A 20,097-nucleotide genomic window follows, 5' to 3' on the forward strand; every position below is an offset into this window, starting at 1 on the left:
TATAATACATAATTTACTTAAATTGGTTATGTTCATATTATGTATAGGCATATTACATTATGTATTTTAACGGTGTTAAAAAAAACATGTAATAACCATGTAATTACTTGCTTTTGATATTTTATTTGAGCCAATTCCCAGCCGGCACATAACCGACCTTCAACGTTGAAATATGGTTGAAATAAGGTCAGTTCGTATTTCAACGTTGAAACAATGTTTAATGCTTAACGGTTGAAAACCAACCGGTACATGACCAACCTTCAACGTTGAAATATGGTTGAAATAATGACAGTTGTTGTTTCAATGTTGAAACTACGTTGAAATAATGTTTAATGCTAAATGGTAGAAAAGGGGTAATAAAAACACTTATAAATCAACTTTTTTTTTTTTACAAGATCTGTATGTGAATCACTTAATGTATGTAGAGAATAAATCATTTCTGCCTTTTAAGTTATTATTAAGATCGTTATTATTATTTTATTATCATTTTACATTTTTATCATGAAACCTTCTGGTATAACTATTATCAACAAAACTAAACACATTGCGCTTCCTTACCACGCTGAAACAATTCCTATTGGTTATTTAACTTATTTGCTTTGATCATGATTGGTTAATCTGGCTGTCATTCATGAAACTGGCCAATGAAACTGTGCGCGCCATTTTAAGTTTGAAAATATGACCGTTATCCTGATCGTCTTTCTGAGTGAGGTCGCTGTGAGTGAGAGAGCTGCTGCGCAATAAAACTGCTAGGTCGGTCCCGAATTATAATTATTGTATAAAAAACGTTTACCATTAAAGCTATTATTATATTATAGATACTGGTACTATTTATGTAAACGCTGCGTAACTTTCATGTGTTTGATGGACGCGCGCGTTGAACATTCGAGGCGCTTTTAAACTGGAGTGGAAGGAGTTTCCATGGAAACGGGGCGGCAACTCAGCTGACAAGTAGCAAAAAATCTCCGTCTCTCACTGTTGTTTTTACTGCTTTCAGGTAAGTTTAGTCCCTAAAATTACACAAATAATACATACAACTGTTCCTGACACTTTCTTACATGTAATGGACACGCTTCTGTTGAATATTTACTTTACAGAAATGGTTCATTGTCATCGGAAAAAGTCCGTTAGCATCACAACCGTGAGCTAACCAGAGGCTAACTATAAGAGGTAAGCTAGCTATAGATTTGAGCTCTTATTTATGAAAGTTTGGGATTTTAATCACAGATTGTGTGTAGATGAGTGATTTTTATAGCTTTGTAAATGTTTTGCTGGCAATTTGTTAATGGATGAATTGGAATAAGCTAATTAATTTAACCTAAAAGTATGCACTGTACTGTTAATCAACTTGGTTACATGAACTAAAATGGGCTGAAGCTAACGTTATTTCAAACACATTTTTATCTTTCATTGTAGACAAATATTGATAAAAATTGTACTGTGATTTTAGAAAAATCCCTCTAATGCTGCTGAGAGAGATATTGGAAACATAGGCGATCTGAGAAAGCATATTAAATAACTTCATATGCATTTTTCCCAATATATTTCACCTATATCATCATGCATCTTTAAAACCTAAAAACGTAAATCTTCATTTCTTAAGATTTTTTTGTATATGTTCTGTTCATTATTCTCTCTCATTTCTGCATTTCACCCCCTGCCGTAGTTTATTTCTAATAAACCTGACATTGTATACTATTGTTGGCTCTGTGACAGATTGTTTATGTTCCTATAGTCTTCCATGCTGATGGCCGTGCAGCAGAGTTGGAGGGGACCTCTTGTCGAAGAACATCTCCAAGACACTATGAGCATCTGACTAGTAAGTAAAACCTCAAACATTCAAAAGTTTATCAGATATTAAAAAATATATAAAATAAATATAAAATATTTTTGGAGTCCTGTATGTCTTACAAGGCCATCTCGTTTAACACTGCATGAGGACATTACAACCAGAGAGGTACAACATAATTCAAAACAAGACACAGATGATAATAAAAAAAGTGCTTGGAAATTAAAATTCATAATGGTAAGACAGAACCGAGTACCGTGACTGTGCCTCACTTCAAAGTGAAACGGTCGGTAATGGTCATCTGCCAGATCGATGGTGAAGGTGGGAATTATAAGTTTGATTTTCTAGACTTTAAATGTACTAACGTGTTTGTTCAAGTAGACTTTGTTGCTTGTGGAAACCTCACACAAGCCTGAAAGGTACTTAACTCTAGAACCGCCAGAGGTCGCTGTATACCTACAGCGCCAGCGGGTAAATTTTACCCACACACATGGCAACTGTTTTTATATGGCTCAAGAACATATTATTTCACTGTATTATGCCACTGTCTTCACAAAGAAGTGTCTAGAGTCATGAAATGATTGTCTAGTCGTCAGCTATGTTTTTACCCTGTTGTTTTATGTTCAAGACTTTTTAATGCAGCCTACACTAATCCATAAAGGTTAGTAAGTAAATATTTGGGTGGTGTAATATTATAATACAATGTCATTAATCAATATATTAGGATAACCCACGTTATTTAAATTACTAAAATAGCCAATAGACAATAATGAGCAATAATAATTGACCACACTGCATAGGAAGATGCTATGACAAATTCAAGCACACAGCTTCACCTAGGCCCAATTATTAATTTTAGTTATATCATTCATAATTTGAATAATAGAACACCGCCAATAAACTTCGGGTAATCAAAAAAAATGTTTTATTCATTACATCATAGATGTAATAGATTTTTTTAGATTTTTTTTCTTCAGGAAACAGCCAGACTAGAATAAATAGCAACACAGAAGCAGACAATAAACGATATGGCAAAACAAAAATTAAATAATAAAACCAAAGTTTGACCAATTATGAGTAACATTAGGCTAAAATATCTAAATATGATGTCTGGATCACTGTCAGATGAGCCGTCAGATGCTGAGCCGACCCAGGACGCATAACTTAACCATCAGACTCTCCATCACTCATGGAATTTAGTGTTTCTAATACCGACCTTCCATAAATCGCATTCTTTTAGTCATTTTGACATTATTTTTTAAACTGATAACCGCTAAATCGGTGAGTGAAAGGCATTGCCTAGAAATGTACGATGTTAAAACACAAGCGTCAAGAAAATGACAGCGTGAAAATACATGCATTATATAGCGGGTAAATTTGATCCGTGCGGCGCTTATAGGTCTAAAAGCTCTGTTTTTTTTATCTGGTTTATCTAAATAATTTTTAACAACATTGGATTGTAAATTACATAATTTTAGGAAAAGCTAATGACTGGAAGACTTGAATGTTTTGTTGAAAATCTGTTATGTACATTTGAAAAACAGCCACAGGTCAAATTTACCCTGTGGCGGTTCTAGTGTTAAAACTTAAAATCTTATTTGCACTCTTGAAAACTGTTCACCAAAGACTAAATTTCAGTCCAGCTGAATTTTCTGCACACTTCACCACCAAGATCAAAATGAGCGTTGTGAATGTAAAAGCTTCACATTACATTCATAACAATTATTGTTAATGTTTGACTTGTGTTTCAGGCTTTTTGTGAAGACAGAAAATCAAGAGATGTTGTGACAACCTGGACAGAATTCAGCTCCAGATCCAGCCTCCACACCAGACTTCTCACGCACAAGGACTGCTGTCTACTAGCATATTATGTGTTCTCTTTAGAGTTAGGTGCATGGAGATATTACCTGATTTTTAGATATAATGAAAACTATATCATATATATATATATATATATATATATATGAGAAGAGTTCAGATGCAAAAGCCTCTAAATGCCATCTGAAATTTTCTTCTAAAATGAGCATTTTTCTCAAGCTCCTATATTTATGTTCAGTTATTTCATTTTAATTGCATAGAAAAGGACCTATATATTGCCATTAGAGTAAAATAACTGAACCTAAACATAGCAGCCTGATAAAAATGCTCATTTTAGATGGCACTTAGAAGCTTTTGCATCTGAACTCTTCATATATATATATACACTATATTGCCAAAAGTATTGGGACTTCTGTATGGGATGGTTTATGTATTTTTGGTCAAACAGACTTGAGCAAGTTTCCAAACTATATTTATAATTATTTATTTATATATATTGTGTGAATCTTTGCAGTGTATGAAATTAGAATGAAAAGCTTTTCCTCTCTGCATTGATATATCATTAAACCCTTAATAAAGTGCTTTGTTGTTGAGTGAGAATTTAAGAAATTCTGTGAAAGTGTTACTATATATTGTATATTTAAATTCTAAGAAAATTATTTTTCCATTTGGCATAATTGTTCAAAAGTTTTTCTTTAGAAAATGAAGCATCTCATCACTGCACTGCAGATTTATGGACATCTAATTGTTAGAATGTTTTTCTTTTTCTTTTTTTATGCCGTCCGATTGATGTACAGCAAGTTTTATTAGTTACTGAAAACACGAAATATGCACCGAAAATCATAGTTTACATCTCAGTGTTGACGTTTCAGCTAAATTGCAATATTAACAATTTCCAAAGTGAATGCTTGCTTGGACATTTTAACGACGATCGACCCTTGAAAGGTACGCCGGTGAAACAGGGTCACAATATCAACGTTGATCCGTTTTGCAAAACCGAAAGGTAATTCAACGTTGATTCAACCAAGGTACCTGCCGTTGTTTCAACGGTGAATCATCGTTAGTTTACATCTAAATAATCATACTACAGCCTGGTATTCACTTAGGTCTGTTTGTGTTAATAAAAATATCAGTTTACTCAATTGTCAAAATAATCAGTAGATTACTTGATTATTAATCAATAGTTATAAATACTTAAAATATTTCAAAATAAAACTGTATTTTTACTTTTTGTTATTAAAAGACAAATATTTGGTCATTGAAACTTTCTTAAAAATAGCATTAAAATTGTCTTGTTCTAGTGAACCAATGATATGTATTTTGTCTTATCTCGTGATCTAAGTGTATTGTCACACCCCTAGTGTTGATAAGCGGTGATATAGCTCATAATTTTCCAAGTTTATGATATAGCTTTCATTCTTCTGGTCAACCATATATTCATGAAAAAAGAATCAGTTTCAATAAGGAAAGCCATAACTTTGCCATAGTATCATTTCAAATGTTTAAGTTGCAACAGTCATTGCATGCTTTGCATGCTGCCCCCTCCCCCCTCCCCCGGGAAACAGTTCAGGCTCAGGATTTTTTTTTGCTTTAACCCCTGTACAGAGTCAGGCCTGGATGAAAACCTGCTTAAAGAGAGAGTGCAAGCCTGGTGCTGATGTACCGGTAAGCTAAATGAAGAATTGTAAAACCGAAAAAACTCAGATGACGCTGAAAAGACTGTCAGCTCAGCCTCAGTAAGTATGCTCTTTTTGACAATCTTTTATATAAAAAAAGAAAAACAGAAACAAAGACTGGACAGCATTTAATGCAGCAACTAATTAAACATAAGTCCACAAGAAAACAGGTGAAAAATAGTAGGCTAAATACTAAAACTGTCAATTCCAGTTTTTCAAAACACAATACCACAAAAGACAATGAATGTTTATGCTGCTTATGTATCTTTTCAAGACCCCTGTAAATGAATCAGATCAAGAAATGCAAAGAAGAATAGAAGGGCTACAGGAAGAAAACAGCGGCTCAGAGAGGAACTTGAAAACTGTAAGGGAAAAATTAGTGGACGAAGATCTCGAGTCACGTTTTTCAGTTATTTATATTTTATCTAAACAAAAACTTCTCACAAAATGAGGAATATTATAAAGCAGTTACAATAAAAAGTAAACAATATGCTCTCTAAAAAGTTGATGCTGTTGTTATAGAGCCAATATTTACCTGATCTTAAAAATTACTTTGATCTGTCAATACAGTCAGGTTGATCATGTTAAATAACCAGTTCATTTAGATGTTACCACATAAAGTTCTCCAGTGAAGTGCAGACATGATGCAAGTGTTGTAAATGGCCGCTTCATTGATTACACTCTGTATAATTTTAAACATAATCTGAAGTCTCTAATATAATATATGTTTTTATAGAAAAATTTCAAAGCACCTTTTATATTTCTCTAAATTATTTATAAGATAAAATAAATTGTTTACATAAAAAATAATTAGTTAATCTTGTTTCAGAGATTCCTGGATTCTCAATGAGCTGAGAAGGCTAAGGACAGAGGCACGACCTCAAACTGAAAGTGAGGTAAATATAAAATTGTATTTAGAAAAAAAATTTGTTTCAATCCTCAAATTTTATTGATTGGTGGTCCAAGACATTTCACTGTTTGTATTACTCTGTTCACAATATTACAGATTATGTATGTGGTGCACAGTAGAAGCAGGTTGGGGAATGGATTGATCTGAATTGAGGAGCATATTTTTTGAAAGCCCTCAATGCTCCTATTTAGTGAGTAGGGAGCAGAAAAAGAAAACCTAGAGTGGAATATATGTGTTGCTCACATTATACTAAACACACTCTTTGTCACAAACACAGTTTCGTAATGAACTGAAACATTTGTACACTGCTCATGATAACATAAAAGTTCTCTACTATTGTGTTTTGCACAGTTGCTTTGGCAAAACATCTGTCAAACAAACTAAAATCGAAGTGTGTTATTGCTCAGTGCTAGGGGTGGGCGATATGACCAAAATCTTATATCACGATATGACTAATTTTATATCACGATAACGATATATCACACGATATAGTAATTTTTTTCTTTTAAAAAGGTTTTTATATTAAAATCTTTGATACCATAGAATTTTCATAATCCTTGTCACCAATGTCAATATCAAACTAATACAAGCCTTAAAATAGACAAAAAAAAAAAAAAACACTCAAGCTCACTGAAAATAAAGTCAGTGATGAAATAAGTATAAGAAACTAATTGCAAGCAATAGGACAAAAACTACAATACATAAGAAACGCTACATACATTGTGTAAATTAATTAGTCTTCACTGTGTTAATTATATCTATCTATCCATCTATGATAGATATAATTAACATGTTTATTATGTATAGATTAGGGCTGGGTATCGATTCAGATGTCCCGATTCGATTCGCAAGCTCTCGATTCGATTCTCTTTTTTTTTATTACATTCAGTGAATATAGTTTATAGATAGAATATAGTTATAGCGCCTTATGCATGATATCAAATGCTTCTGCAGATTTATAGTATTACTATAGCATTTCGAATCAAGCGTATGGCTTTGTTCTTGGTTCTCATCAGGTTCTCATCAACAGTATCTCCGCCATGATAAGCACTGAATGAATGACAGGCTTTCTGTTGTAACATCGCGCATCGGTAAATAAGGATGACATCTAGTGGAGAAGACTAATGATAAGAATCACATTAATCAGATCTTGTTTTAAATGCGTGCTGAAATAAATACCGGAAAAGATCGATTCGCGCCCCCAACGGCACCCCTAGCCCCCCTTGAAGGTCAAGTTAATTTTATTTTCTCTATAGCGCCAGACCACAAAAGAAGTCATTTATTAAACAAACTAAATAGCCTTATGTTATTTATCTTATTTGCACGACGGTATGTCATTTCTGTCACTACGTTACATGGTCGCGCTCTCTGTATCGCGTGCACAGCGGAGTTCTGCCCCGGTTCGCACACACACACACACAAATGTCACACAAGTGAGCACACTCTCACTCCTATTTGTAAATATTAAGCCGCAAAACGTGTATTTAAATATGATTTCTGCTTGTCTCTGTGTTAATGTATGGCGCAGACGCGTGGGTTTGTTTACTCCTACAGAAGCGCGCGGCGCTTGCGGTGATATTAACGTCTGTCGTCTCACTAAATGAGGACATAAATACATGAACAACATCTCCAGAACTGCTCTGAGAGTCACTTCATGAGCATTTGACCGTTTCATTTGAGAAAAACTATCCTCATATCATATACACAGAAATGTAAAAGGTATTCACGGCAACCCGTCAAAATAAAAGTTCGGTTTCACTTGAAGACATTGGGCAGAACGTAATAGGCTACTACTACTAAAACTATTAAAACCTTATCTTTAAGGAATAATCATACAATGTCTTCAATATTAATCCCCTTTATTTTTAAGTCGGGGAAAAACGGAACCTTTTTTCCTCGTTTTGTTCTGGTCGTTTATTTATTTATTTAATTCATTATTTGACAGGGACAATAGACAGTCAGAAAACTGCCCCAGAATTAGCTACAGAGCTAAATTTCATCTGCTGTCCCTGGGCAGGAAAATACAAATGTGACAAAAACATCAATATAATACCATTTACAATAAAATCCCCCCAAAATTTAACAGAAAAAAACATATAATCCCACATAAAAACTACAATCCAAATTTATACAAAATATCCTCTGTAAGTACTACAAAGCATCATCCTAAATTTTACAACTCCCCAAAGTTTCATTCAAAATACAGAAATACTCAATGGTCACATACCTGACTCGTCTTTAACCATATTTTTAAATGTAGCTTAAATTGTGCTAAGGTAGAACACTGTCTTATATTAATTGGTTAATTATTCCAGTTACTAACAGCCCTTACAGAAAAAGCTGAACGACCAAAACCAGTAACTCTAAAATTCACTGTACAATCACCTCTAGACGAGGCTCTAGTTTGTCTTATATTTTCAGTACAAGAGAAAACAAATTCCTTCAAGGGTGAAGGTGCAAGATTGTTAACAATTTTGTACATTAAACAACAATTATAAAAAAGTAAAAAATTTGTACTTGTTAACAATCAAACAATGATGATACCTATTAGGTTTCTTGTCGTATACTTTTAAAGCACGTTTATACAGAGTATATAAAGGTTTGAGAGTAGATTTTCCTGCTTGCGACCATGAAGTAATACAATAAGAAAAATGAGAAAAGATCAAAGAATTCAAAAAGACTCTTGAAGCTTCTATTGAAAGTTGACTCCTTATAAATTTAAAATTTCTAAGTTGAGGTGTCACTGCACAGACTATTTTTCGAACATGTTTTTCAAATGTTAGATGAGAATCCAAAATAACTCCGAGATACTTAAAATCTGATACAATTTGTAATTTTTCACCATTAACTAATATCTGGTTGGACCTCCTCCTTTTTAATTTTAAAATACATACATGCATTTTTACGAATGTTTAATGTTAAGCAGCACTGAGTAAACCAATCTAAAATTTTTGTCATTGCAATAGATAATTTTTGGGCCACCTTTTCTTTTGTTTTATCATGTACATAAATCACAGTATCATCTGCGTACATTCCGTGGTGGAGTGTAAAGATGTAAAGAGTGTAAAGATCTCGTGGTGGAGTGTAAAGATCTCAGTCATCCAAATGATTCAAAAGTATTACTGTAAACAATGTATTTTGCGACACCACAAAATAAACGATAGAACATAATATGAAACGATATACTTTTTATTTTGTCCAATATATATCGTCATATCGCACAGCCCTACTCAGTGCCATTGTCAAATTGCAAAATGAAAGAAGCTGCGTGTAATCATGAATTTCTCTGTACGTAAATATACCAGATTTAATTATCTGTGGAACTGTTGGTGGAAATTAAGTTATTGGTGGAGTAACAATGTTTGAATTTTCCTTCTTATGGCCAATAATATATCATCTGCTGATATGTCATGCATCTCTACTCACTATTAATTACATTTTTAATGTACTGTTGTAAAAGAGCAATATCAAAATTGCAGTCATGTTGTTTAATCATTGTTCCTATGGACACATGATAGCTGTGCTCATATTCAGAACAACAGCAAAACAGTACAACATGGCTTTGGCTTTGGTCTAATAATTTATAGACTAACTTTCCTGGAATTGTGAGTTTTTTTATAACACTTTATACCTGGAGGGCAACTGTCCTAGCTTTGTTCTAAACCTGCTCCAACACACATATCGGTAGTTTTCAAACCAACCTAAAGGACCGTTTGTCAGTTATTTATTAATGTATATTAGTCATGTCCATTTTTTTTTTATTTTGCAGAAAAAGTGAGCTGTGCTTTCCCTATTCTCAGCCTCAGACGTCACGCCCACGGACCGTTGGCTAAACATCTGATACATATGACACACAAAAGTGGAAACACTTCAAGAGTTTCAATGTCGTCATCGGACTGATTGAATTATACAGGATTTCCGGGAGACGTGCGTGTTGCATTCTTTAACGTTCCACCTGGAAACAAATATGCCGTGACGCCGAATTCCTCACGAAAGAAGAAAGCCGTCATGTTAACAACTGTGATGACGAGCGCTTATCAGGATCAACTAACCGCTGGATTTTTAAAAGTATGTGAAATATTTAAAGTTCATGGCATAGAATCTGTAAAATACGTCCGAGAGTTTTACATTTACATTTAGTCATTTTGCAGACGCTTTTATCCAAAGCGACTTACAATTTGGGGAACACATGAAGCGATTCATCTTGAAGAGGCAATTCGACAAAGGAAGTGCTTGTAACACCAAGTCTCAGGCATTGTTTAAATAAGTACAAGCTAGCAAGGGAAGGAATAAGTAAGGAGAAATTTTTTTTTTTTTTTTTTTTATATGTGTAGGTTGAAGTCAAGTAGTGTCGAAAGAGATGAGTTTTCAGCTGTTGCTTGAAGATTGACAGGGATCCAGTACTCCGAATATGGGTGGGAAGATCATTCCACCAGCCAGGAATGGTGAACGAGAATGTTCTGGAGAGTGATTTTGAGCCTCTTTGTGATGGTACCACGAGGCGCCGCTCACTAGCAGATCTCAGATTTCTGGAGGATGTAGATTCTTAATAGTGAGTGCATGTAGGCGGGTGCTGAGCCTGTGGTTGTTCTATGAGCAAGCATCAGTGTCTTGAACTTGATGCGAGCTGCGATTGGTAGCCAATGCAATGAGATAAAGAGAGGTGTAACATGGGCTCTTTTGGGTTCCTTGAAGACCAGTCGTGCCGCATTCTGAATCATTTGTAGAGGTTTGACTGTGTTTGATGGAAGTCCAGCCAGAAGAGCATTGCAGTAGTCCAGCCTAGAAATGACAAGGGCCTGGACAAGAAGTTGTGCAGCATGCTCCGTCAGAAAGGGCCTGATCTTTCTGATGTTGTGTAGTGCAAACCTGCAAGATCGAGCAGTCTTTGCAATGTGGTCTTTGAAGGTCAGCTGGTCATCAAAGATTACACCAAGATTTCTGACCGAAGTTGATGGGGTAATTGTTGATGAACCTAACTGGATCGTGATGTCATGCTGTAGAGTTGGAGCGGCAGGAAAGACAAGAAGCTCAGTCTTTGCCAGGTTGAGCTGGAGGTGATGTTCTTTCATCCATGCCAAGATGTCTGCCAGGCAACCTGAGATCCTTGCAGCTACCGTTGGATCATCTGGTTGAAAAGAGAGATAGAGCTGTGTGTCATCAGCATAGCAGTGGTAGGAGAATCCATGTGCCTGTATGATGGGACCCAGTGATGTAGTGTATGTGGAGAAGAGGAGGGTCCAAGAACCGATCCCTGAGGAACCCCAGTGACCAGTGTATGTGCTTTGGATACCTCCCTCCCAGGCCACCCTGAAAGACCTACCAGTGAGATGGGAATCAAACCAGCGGTGGAATTCCAGCGATGCCCAGTGATGAGAGAGTGGAGAGGAGTATCTGATGATTGACAGTGTCAAACGCGGCAGATAGATCCAGCAGAATGAGGACTGATGATTTGGAATGGGCTTTTGCAATTCGCAGGGCTTCAGTGACCGAGAGAAGCGCAGTCTCAGTTGAATGGCCACTCCTGAAACCTGACTGTTTAGCGTCCAGTTTGTTGTTCTGTGAAAGAAACAATGAGACCTGGTTGAAGACAACACGTTCAAGTGTTTTCGCTATGAATGGAAGGAGAGAGACAGGTCTATAGTTTTCTATAAGAGAAGTGTTTAATGTAGGTTTTTTGAGCAGTGGGGTTACTCGAGCCTGCTTGAACGCAGTGGGGAAGATGCCTGTGAGGAGGGATGTGTTGATGATGTGTGTGAGTGTCGGTAAGAGCGTGGGAGAGATTGCTTGCAGAAGGTGCGAGGGATTGGGTCAAGAGGACATGTTGTAGGATGGTTGGAGAGGAGAAGTTTGGATACTTCAGCCTCCGTCAGGGGACAGAAGGAGAAAATGGGAGGTTTAGCAGTGGAAGTGGTTGGTTGGGGGTCCTGTGTGCGTGGAGATGAGAACTGATCACTGATCGATCTAGTTTTGTCTGTAAAAAGTAGCAAAGTCATCAGCTGTAATAGAAGTGGTGGGAGGTGGTGGAGGGGACAGAGGAGAGAATTAAATGTTCTGAAGAGATTACGCATGTCTGGAGCGCTGTTGATCTTGTTGTGGAAATGTGAGGATTTGGCAGTGTGGACATCAGCAGAGAAAGATGAGAGCAGAGACTGATACCTACCAGGTCCGACGGGTTGTTTGATTTGTGCCATTTTCTCTCTGCCGCTCTGAGTTTAGTCCGATGTTCACGAAGAACATCAGATAACCAGGGGTTAGAAGGGGCAGTCCGTGCTGACCTAGAGGAGAGAGGACAAATGTCGTCTAGACAAGAAGTTAAGGTAGAGCATAAAGTTTCAGTAGCTGCGTTTACATCCAGAGATGAGAAATGGGTAGGTGAGGGAAGAGAGGAGGATACTACAGAGGAAAGATGGGAAGGAGAAAGGGAGCGCAGGTTTCGTCTAAAAGTAACCGGTAGGGGGGTTGGTGGCACACGGGTAGCAAAATGTAGTGTAAATGTAATGAAGAAATGGTGTTTTACACACCGGTCTGTTATTGTGGTGAATAATTATGAAACATGATGCTGAACGAAATGAACTGTGATTGGTTGTTTGACATGTCGGTCAAACGGCCTCATGGGCGGGCCTTGGCCAATGAAAGCTGCCATGGATTCCAGACCTTAAGCCGTCAGTCTGAAGCTCTAGCTACGCGAGACAATGCTTTCCCTAATGTGGACAAAGGATCCCTGAGAGAGGCTGTTCACAACAAATGATCAAATGAGCGAAAGCTTAATTGTGAGATGTTAATGTTTGAATACTGTGAATTTGCATTTTCATGCTTTGTTTAATTGTGCCTTATATTGTTTTATTGTGTCATATACCCAACTTTGTAGTGTACACAGATTATGTTGTTACACATGGTGAATAAATGTTGAAATGTAATATGGCAGATGTAGTATGGTGTGTCACATTTTTGTATTTGTAACATTTTTAAGATTATGACAAGTATACTAGTAATACCACAGGTTTATGACAGAAAAACTATGGTTTTCTTGCAATAATATCATAGCAAATTAAGTGTTACCATAAAAAACCCTGCAAAATTATTACAGGAATACCACAAAAATATTACAAAAGGACCACAGGACTATTACAGGAAAGCCAGCAGTAATACCACAGGTTTATGACAGAAAAACTATGGTTTTCTTGCAGGAATATCATAGCAAATTAAGTGTTACCATTAAAAAACCCTGCAAAATTATTACAGGAATACCACAAAAATATAACAAAAGGACCACAGGACTATTACAGGAAAGCCAGGTATTACTGCAGAAATATGACAGTAGTACCACAGGAATATCACAGATATATTACATACAGTACAACAAAAATGCTGTGGTAAAGCGTCCCAAAAAACAACACAATACCACAATTACCACACAATTTTTGTGTAGTACTTTTAATGTTTTACCACATGTAATACCACAGGTAATTTTTGTAAGGGGCGTGCTCAGTTTGAGTCACAAACAAATGACTCATTTGAATGGTTAAGTGAATCGAATCAGACAGAGTCACTTGTATGATGTTTATGGCGCCTCCAGCGCAGTCCGACTCCTTTGATTCAATAGCAATCACTCGTTGAAAAAGACGAATCGAATGAATTCTAGCACACAAAATAGAATTTAACTCATTAAAAATTAAAATCACCTAACATGATTGTGCACTGGATACAGCTCATCGGTTTTTCATATTAAAAAATTACATATTGTTTTCCTAAAGAGACCGCGCCTGACAGTTAGGCCTAACGTACTCATCAACACTCAATATATCCGGGATGAACGGTTTTTCTGACGTTATTATCATCGCAAACCTAACAGAAACCATCTAAAAACTATACTCTTCGTGGCATTTAAACATCAAACAACACAAGACTGATCATTAAATAACTTAACTTACCTTTTTGCAGCTGAAGTATTCGTCTTGAGAACTGTGCCCGCCGAAATCTCCTCAGAATTAACCGCCAAATCTTTCTCTCAGCGGCTGATCTTCATTCCAGCAGCGGCCGCCGGAGACAAAACCAACTCGGGCCGAAGGTAAATTCACGTAACTACACCGAGTGTGGACCTGCCGCACGTACAACAGCTTTCAGCCGACATCGGCCCAGAGAGAAAAAGCCGTCTGTCAGCCAGAAGTGTTTTGTAGAGTCGGCGCGGCTCTGGCTCATTATCTTCTCACCGACGTCGTGACTGAGCCGACAGTGCCGCATTTCAGCCAGAATCGGCCCGAGTGTGCTTGCTATCTGGGGAGTGCAACGGTGATAGATGTCCCACTAGAAAATGCGATAAATATGCGTTCTGTGTGAACGGCTTGGTTCCAGTTTTGACATAAACAACATAATCTCCGCATTGATGTTCTCTTTTTCCGCAGTATTTTAAATGAACAACGTACCCAGTGGGTTCAACTGGATAGGCTAAAAAAAGCATTAAAATGCAATGATACATCTTCATCGCATCTCGTGTGCCAGATAAGGCTGCCTGACTCACCCCAAAAATTCGAATGCAACGTTTTGCATTCGAATGTGGATTTTTATTTTAAATTTGACGAATATTCGAAATTCGATTTTTTTTTTTTTTTTTTTGACAGCCCTACCGTCTCTAAAGTTACATGCGATATTGGTATACATTTTTTCTAACTTCAATAGCATATGAGCAGAATGACTTACAGTCATAACACAAACTGTAAACTGTTCATCTAGGTGTCAACTATAATGCACACCTTTTACATTTTTGATATTTATTAAAATCTACTGTAAATCATGTAAAAATTGCTATTTTCAGTACCAAATGGGCTCAAACGCAAATTTAAAGCTCAATAGCATTTGAGGAGAATGACTTACAGTCTTAAAACAAACTATAAACTGTTTATCTAGGTGTCAACTATAATGCACACCTTTTACGTTTTTCATAATTATTAAAATAAACTGTAAACAAACTTTTTATTTTTATGACTGCAAGTCATACTTCTCAAATGCTATTGAGCTTTAAATTTGCGTTTGAGCCCAGTCGGTACTGAAAAATAGCAATTTTTACATATGATTTACAGTTTGTTTTAATAAATATCAAAAATGTAAAAGGTGTGCATAGTTGACATCTAGATAAACAGTTTACAGTTTGTTTTATGACTGTGAGTCATTCTACTCAAATGCTATTGAGCTTTAAATTTGCATTTGAGGCCATTTGGTTGTGGAAAAATAGCAATTTTTACATAGAATTTACAGTTTATTTTAATAAATATCAAAAATGTAAAAGGTGTGCATTATAGCTGACATCTAGATGAACAGTTTACAGTTTGTGTTATGACTGTAAGTCATTCTCCTCAAATGCTATTGAAGTTAGAAAAATGTATGCCAATATCGCATGTAACTTTAGAGACGGTCCCTAAATATGCGAATATCGAACGTCCAACGACAAGCCAACTTTATGCCAGTGTACTACTGTCATATTGGCGTTATAATAACCTAGTTTAGCTCATACTGATCTCTCGGTAGAGGTGTGCGATAGGCTATACGTTATATCATCTGCGATAATATCGTAATTGCTGTTTTAGCGATGTGGGGTTTGACATTATGAGTATCGTTATATCGCAAAAACCAAACAAAACACACCTACAGAGTGCACGCATACAGTACGTGATGTAATTACGCACGCATCAGGCATACATTACGTGTTTCTTCCCTCAGGCAATCCATCTCATGAACACTTGACAATAAACGCGGAACACACAACACTATACTACATTATTTATTTAACACACATACTTATTTACATTTCAAATTTGCACATATCATAACTGTACATACATAATTGTCTATATTATATATTGTGTTTTTTTTTGCTATTTTGTACATTGTCTGTTTTGTATATTTGTATATTATTCTTTTTATTATCTGTGTCTTGTCTTGTCACTGTCATTCTGTTGCACTGTGGAGCTTCTGTCACTAAAACAAACTCCTCGTATGTGTAAACATACCTGGCAATAAAGCTCATTCTGATTCTAAAGCTCATTCTGAAAGCAAAGAGTATAGAAGACAAAGAGGCGAAACTGATGCGTTTTGGGTCGGCAGCGCAGCCACCATTTTGGGGTGAAAATTCCAACTGGACAACAGCACAGATATACAGAAATTGACAGAATAACAACGAAAGAGAAGTAAAAGTGGAATAAAAGAATGCAATGTTGGGCAATCCACTGCAAAAACGATCAGTGTGACAGTAAAAATCTTGCCTTTCATAATTTTTTCAAAGACCCTGACAGGTGAATATTCACAAAAGTGTAAAAATATTGTGTGTTTTGAAGTGGGACATAGCACTGTTTTATGCACCTGCTAACTTGAACTGTTTTTAGTCTAGTAGTAAACTTAAATCCTTTTAGGAACTGTCCTAGCCATAGAAAACATAATAATGATTTATATGGATGACACCAGAGGTGGACAGTAACGAAGTAAATTTACTTGAGTACTGTACTTAAGTACACTTTTTGAGTATCTGTACTTTACTTGAGTATTATTTTTTCTGGAAACTTGCGACTTTAACTTCACTACATTTGAAAGACAAATATCGTACTTTTTACTCAACTACATTTATATCAAGGTCCCCAAGTAGAAAGTCGTTATATGTAGCAGTTTTTACAGTGTGTGCATTTTCAGATTCACCGAACCCTTGTTTTCTGCGAAAATCCGGCCTGCGATCTGGACCTTCCTGTGTTGCCAAGTGTTACAGTATTTCTAAGCCTGCAGTTTTCCGCCTAGCTTTGAATGGACATTTGTCTGATGTTTTTACGCAAATCTGGCAACCTCGGGATCTTCCCCACTAAACTAATGTAAACGTCCGCGCTACTGCACAGCTAAAAGCGCTCTAAAAAGGCATGTGTTAACTCATTAAAGCCCTTTGGAAAATTAACCATGTTTTTACTATAGTAACCATATGGTATTTGCAGTAAAATCACAGTATCCACAAATTTACTATTATCTCACTATAGTAACCATATGCTATTTGTAGTAAAACTTCAGTAACCACAAATTTACCATAGTTTCATTATATTAACTATAGTTTGATTTAAACTTTGGGAATACAAATGGTAGGCTAATATATCTGTCAAAAATCACTGCCCTCGCTTTACTATATATATATATAAACTTAGGCCTACTGGTAAATTGCTGCTAAAAACTGGGCAGGGAAGTATATAAATCTGAACATTATTTTATTGTCAAAACACTGCACATAAATACATATATATATATATATATATATATATATATATATATATATATATATATATATATATATATATATATATATATATATATATATATATATATATATATATATATATTATTTTATTTTTGCAAACAAATGATCAAAAAGTTGGTTAAATGAAAACTTTGGAATCTAAACTGGGAATCAATAAGAATTGAATCAATAAGCAGAAGCAGAATCTGAATGGATAAAATTCAAACAATACCCAACCCAGCCACATGTTGTGAAGTTCACTGATTTCTGAGCATTTTATGAATGATGATCAGTTGATGGCAAAAATCAAAAAGATGGTTATTTGGCACAACCTGCAAACCCATGGCCATACTGAGAAAGTATGATCCAGTTTTCTGAAGAGACTAAAGGTTTGTTTTCTTTTCAATGTTTGCCTAAAATGAACCACATCATAGACTTCAATATCTCTTTGAAAAAGAACTTTGTAACGTTTAAACAAGTATTAAAATGAGTTTCAATGTAGTTGTAGGAGTGTTAAATAAAAAAAAATAATAATAAAGATGATTATCTTCATTCAGTTGTTCCATTTCTATAGGTTTGGTAACACAAAAGCTCTTAATTCCAAAGATAATACAAGCGAATAAGTTTATTCAGTAGGTTGCATTAGTGGCATAAGGTATTGTAAGTATACAACAATGCGACAATAAAACAATGCTTTTACTTTTGATACTTAAGTACTTTTAAAAACATGTACTTCCGTACTTTTACTTAAGTAAAAATCTGTCTTTACAACTTTCACTTGCAGTGGAGTAGTATTTGATCAGTGGTATCTGTACTTTCACTCAAGTAAGGAAGTTGTGTACTTTGTCCGCCTCTGGATGACACTAAGTTATAATGAGCTTATGCAACTTTACACATTTACAATTACTTACTACAGCCTATTATTATTTACTATTACTCCACTAGGTTTGAAATATACAATGTACGTTTTAATCCCCTGGAACACACTACACACATGATGATCTCTAGAACATGATGCATTGCTGTGTCTGTCATAATTAAATAATTAAACAATTTTGGAGAAAGTGGCTGTACATGGACATTAATATAAGACAATACTACAAAAACAGTGTACTGTCAAGCTGTTATATATACCTGTTATATATTTATTGTCCAACATTCCTAATTTTCTGTCATTAATTTAATTTCATATGTTGGTATTAATTCAGTGTTTATAATGCTAACACATGAACTTGAAATATTTTCAGCCTAGAGAGCAAAATGTTTTGTGAAAAAAAGGGAAGACAAAATAAAGTCTGTAAAATAAACTGTTAAAAGGATTTGATGATGATTGTACATTGTTGTTGTAATCGTTCAGGCTGTATTTCAGCTTTAATGCACGTTTTTTTTTAAACAAATCCGCTGATATTTGCCATAGGGACAGCTAGAATCTAGTGGAGTGCCGACAAAGAGTATATATACTTTAAATGTGTAAATTGGTCAAGCGCGACTGGCTCTTTTTATTCTGCGGCGTTTTAGTGTAGTTTTCAGTCCAAAATGGCGGCGGCACAGTCACGTCATGGGCGCAACTGTTGCTATGGAGCGTTCTATCTTTGATGAAGGTTAGACTAGTGCGCGTGCGCATTAGAGTGTCTTTCACTGCATGATTCAGTCTATTATTAAAATGCATTTAGAATGATCACAAAATTCAAGATATGGGGGCAGAAAATGTATATATTTACATCATTTCAAATGGTTAATCAATATGATATCACATGAAGAGTTACGTTTTTTCTTCCACAAAGCAACATTACAGCAGTTAAATAAACAAGATGGTAATATTAAGGGACTTACGTTTTAGACACAATATTGGCTGTTTTTGCTCTATTTCGCCAACAAAAATAGCAAAAATTTGCGTCTCTGAGCAACATGTCGGTGTTTCGTTCCTGAATGAATCAACCGTTTAAATGATTCGGTTCAATCGCAATGACTCACTTATTAACAGTGACTGCCACCTACTGGCGGTTTTAATTTCACATTTAAAGTATCTTTTAATTTTTTAAATAATTCCAAATATCAGTATTCAACGTGTTAATGTTTAAAATATCAAAACATTATTTATGCAGTTGTAACTGTAGCTTAAATGGTTGATGTCCTGCATTAAACAGTTTGTAAATGTTTCTAAATGCCACTTCAGATGCAGCTTATGTGTTTCCGCTGCATTGCAAAGATGCATTTTGTTGATACTGATTTAATTTGCTTATAACAGCCTAAATGTCTTATTCTAATTGACTACTAAAATATAAGAATTTGATTGATGATGATGCAACAATGATGCACATTTTTAGAAAAATGGCTTTATTTATGCCCATAAAAGGTAAAACTCAATTTAAACGTATTGGAAAAGATTAATTTCTATGACTGCTGTGAACTGAGCACCACACAGAATATGCAGAATATCAAAACTTTAGGAGTCCACAGTAGTCCTTAAAATGTCAGCACAAAAACACACTCAGCAAAATATTGTCCGTCTAATTATTATCAATAAAATCCCAGAAAATATTGAGATATAATTTTTGTCTCGGTTACCTAAGGTTACTATTTATTGAACTAATTTATTTTTATTTCACATTATGATTATTATATTAAATGTATGAGACAC

At 35.4% G+C, this 20,097-nt stretch overlaps 1 long non-coding RNA gene across 1 annotated transcript; it reads left to right on the forward strand.

The window, feature by feature from the left end:
• The first annotated feature begins 65 nt into the window (after positions 1 to 65).
• Positions 66 to 4,630, forward strand: LOC131552996 (uncharacterized). Its single transcript, XR_009274094.1, has 4 exons — positions 66 to 997; positions 1,098 to 1,170; positions 1,736 to 1,819; positions 3,541 to 4,630. It is a non-coding gene; the product is annotated as an uncharacterized LOC131552996 (long non-coding RNA).
• The last annotated feature ends 15,467 nt before the right edge of the window (positions 4,631 to 20,097 follow it).

The sequence above is a fragment of the Onychostoma macrolepis genome, chromosome 14 (genome assembly GCF_012432095.1).
Source record: "Onychostoma macrolepis isolate SWU-2019 chromosome 14, ASM1243209v1, whole genome shotgun sequence".
Classification (NCBI taxonomy): domain Eukaryota; kingdom Metazoa; phylum Chordata; class Actinopteri; order Cypriniformes; family Cyprinidae; genus Onychostoma; species Onychostoma macrolepis.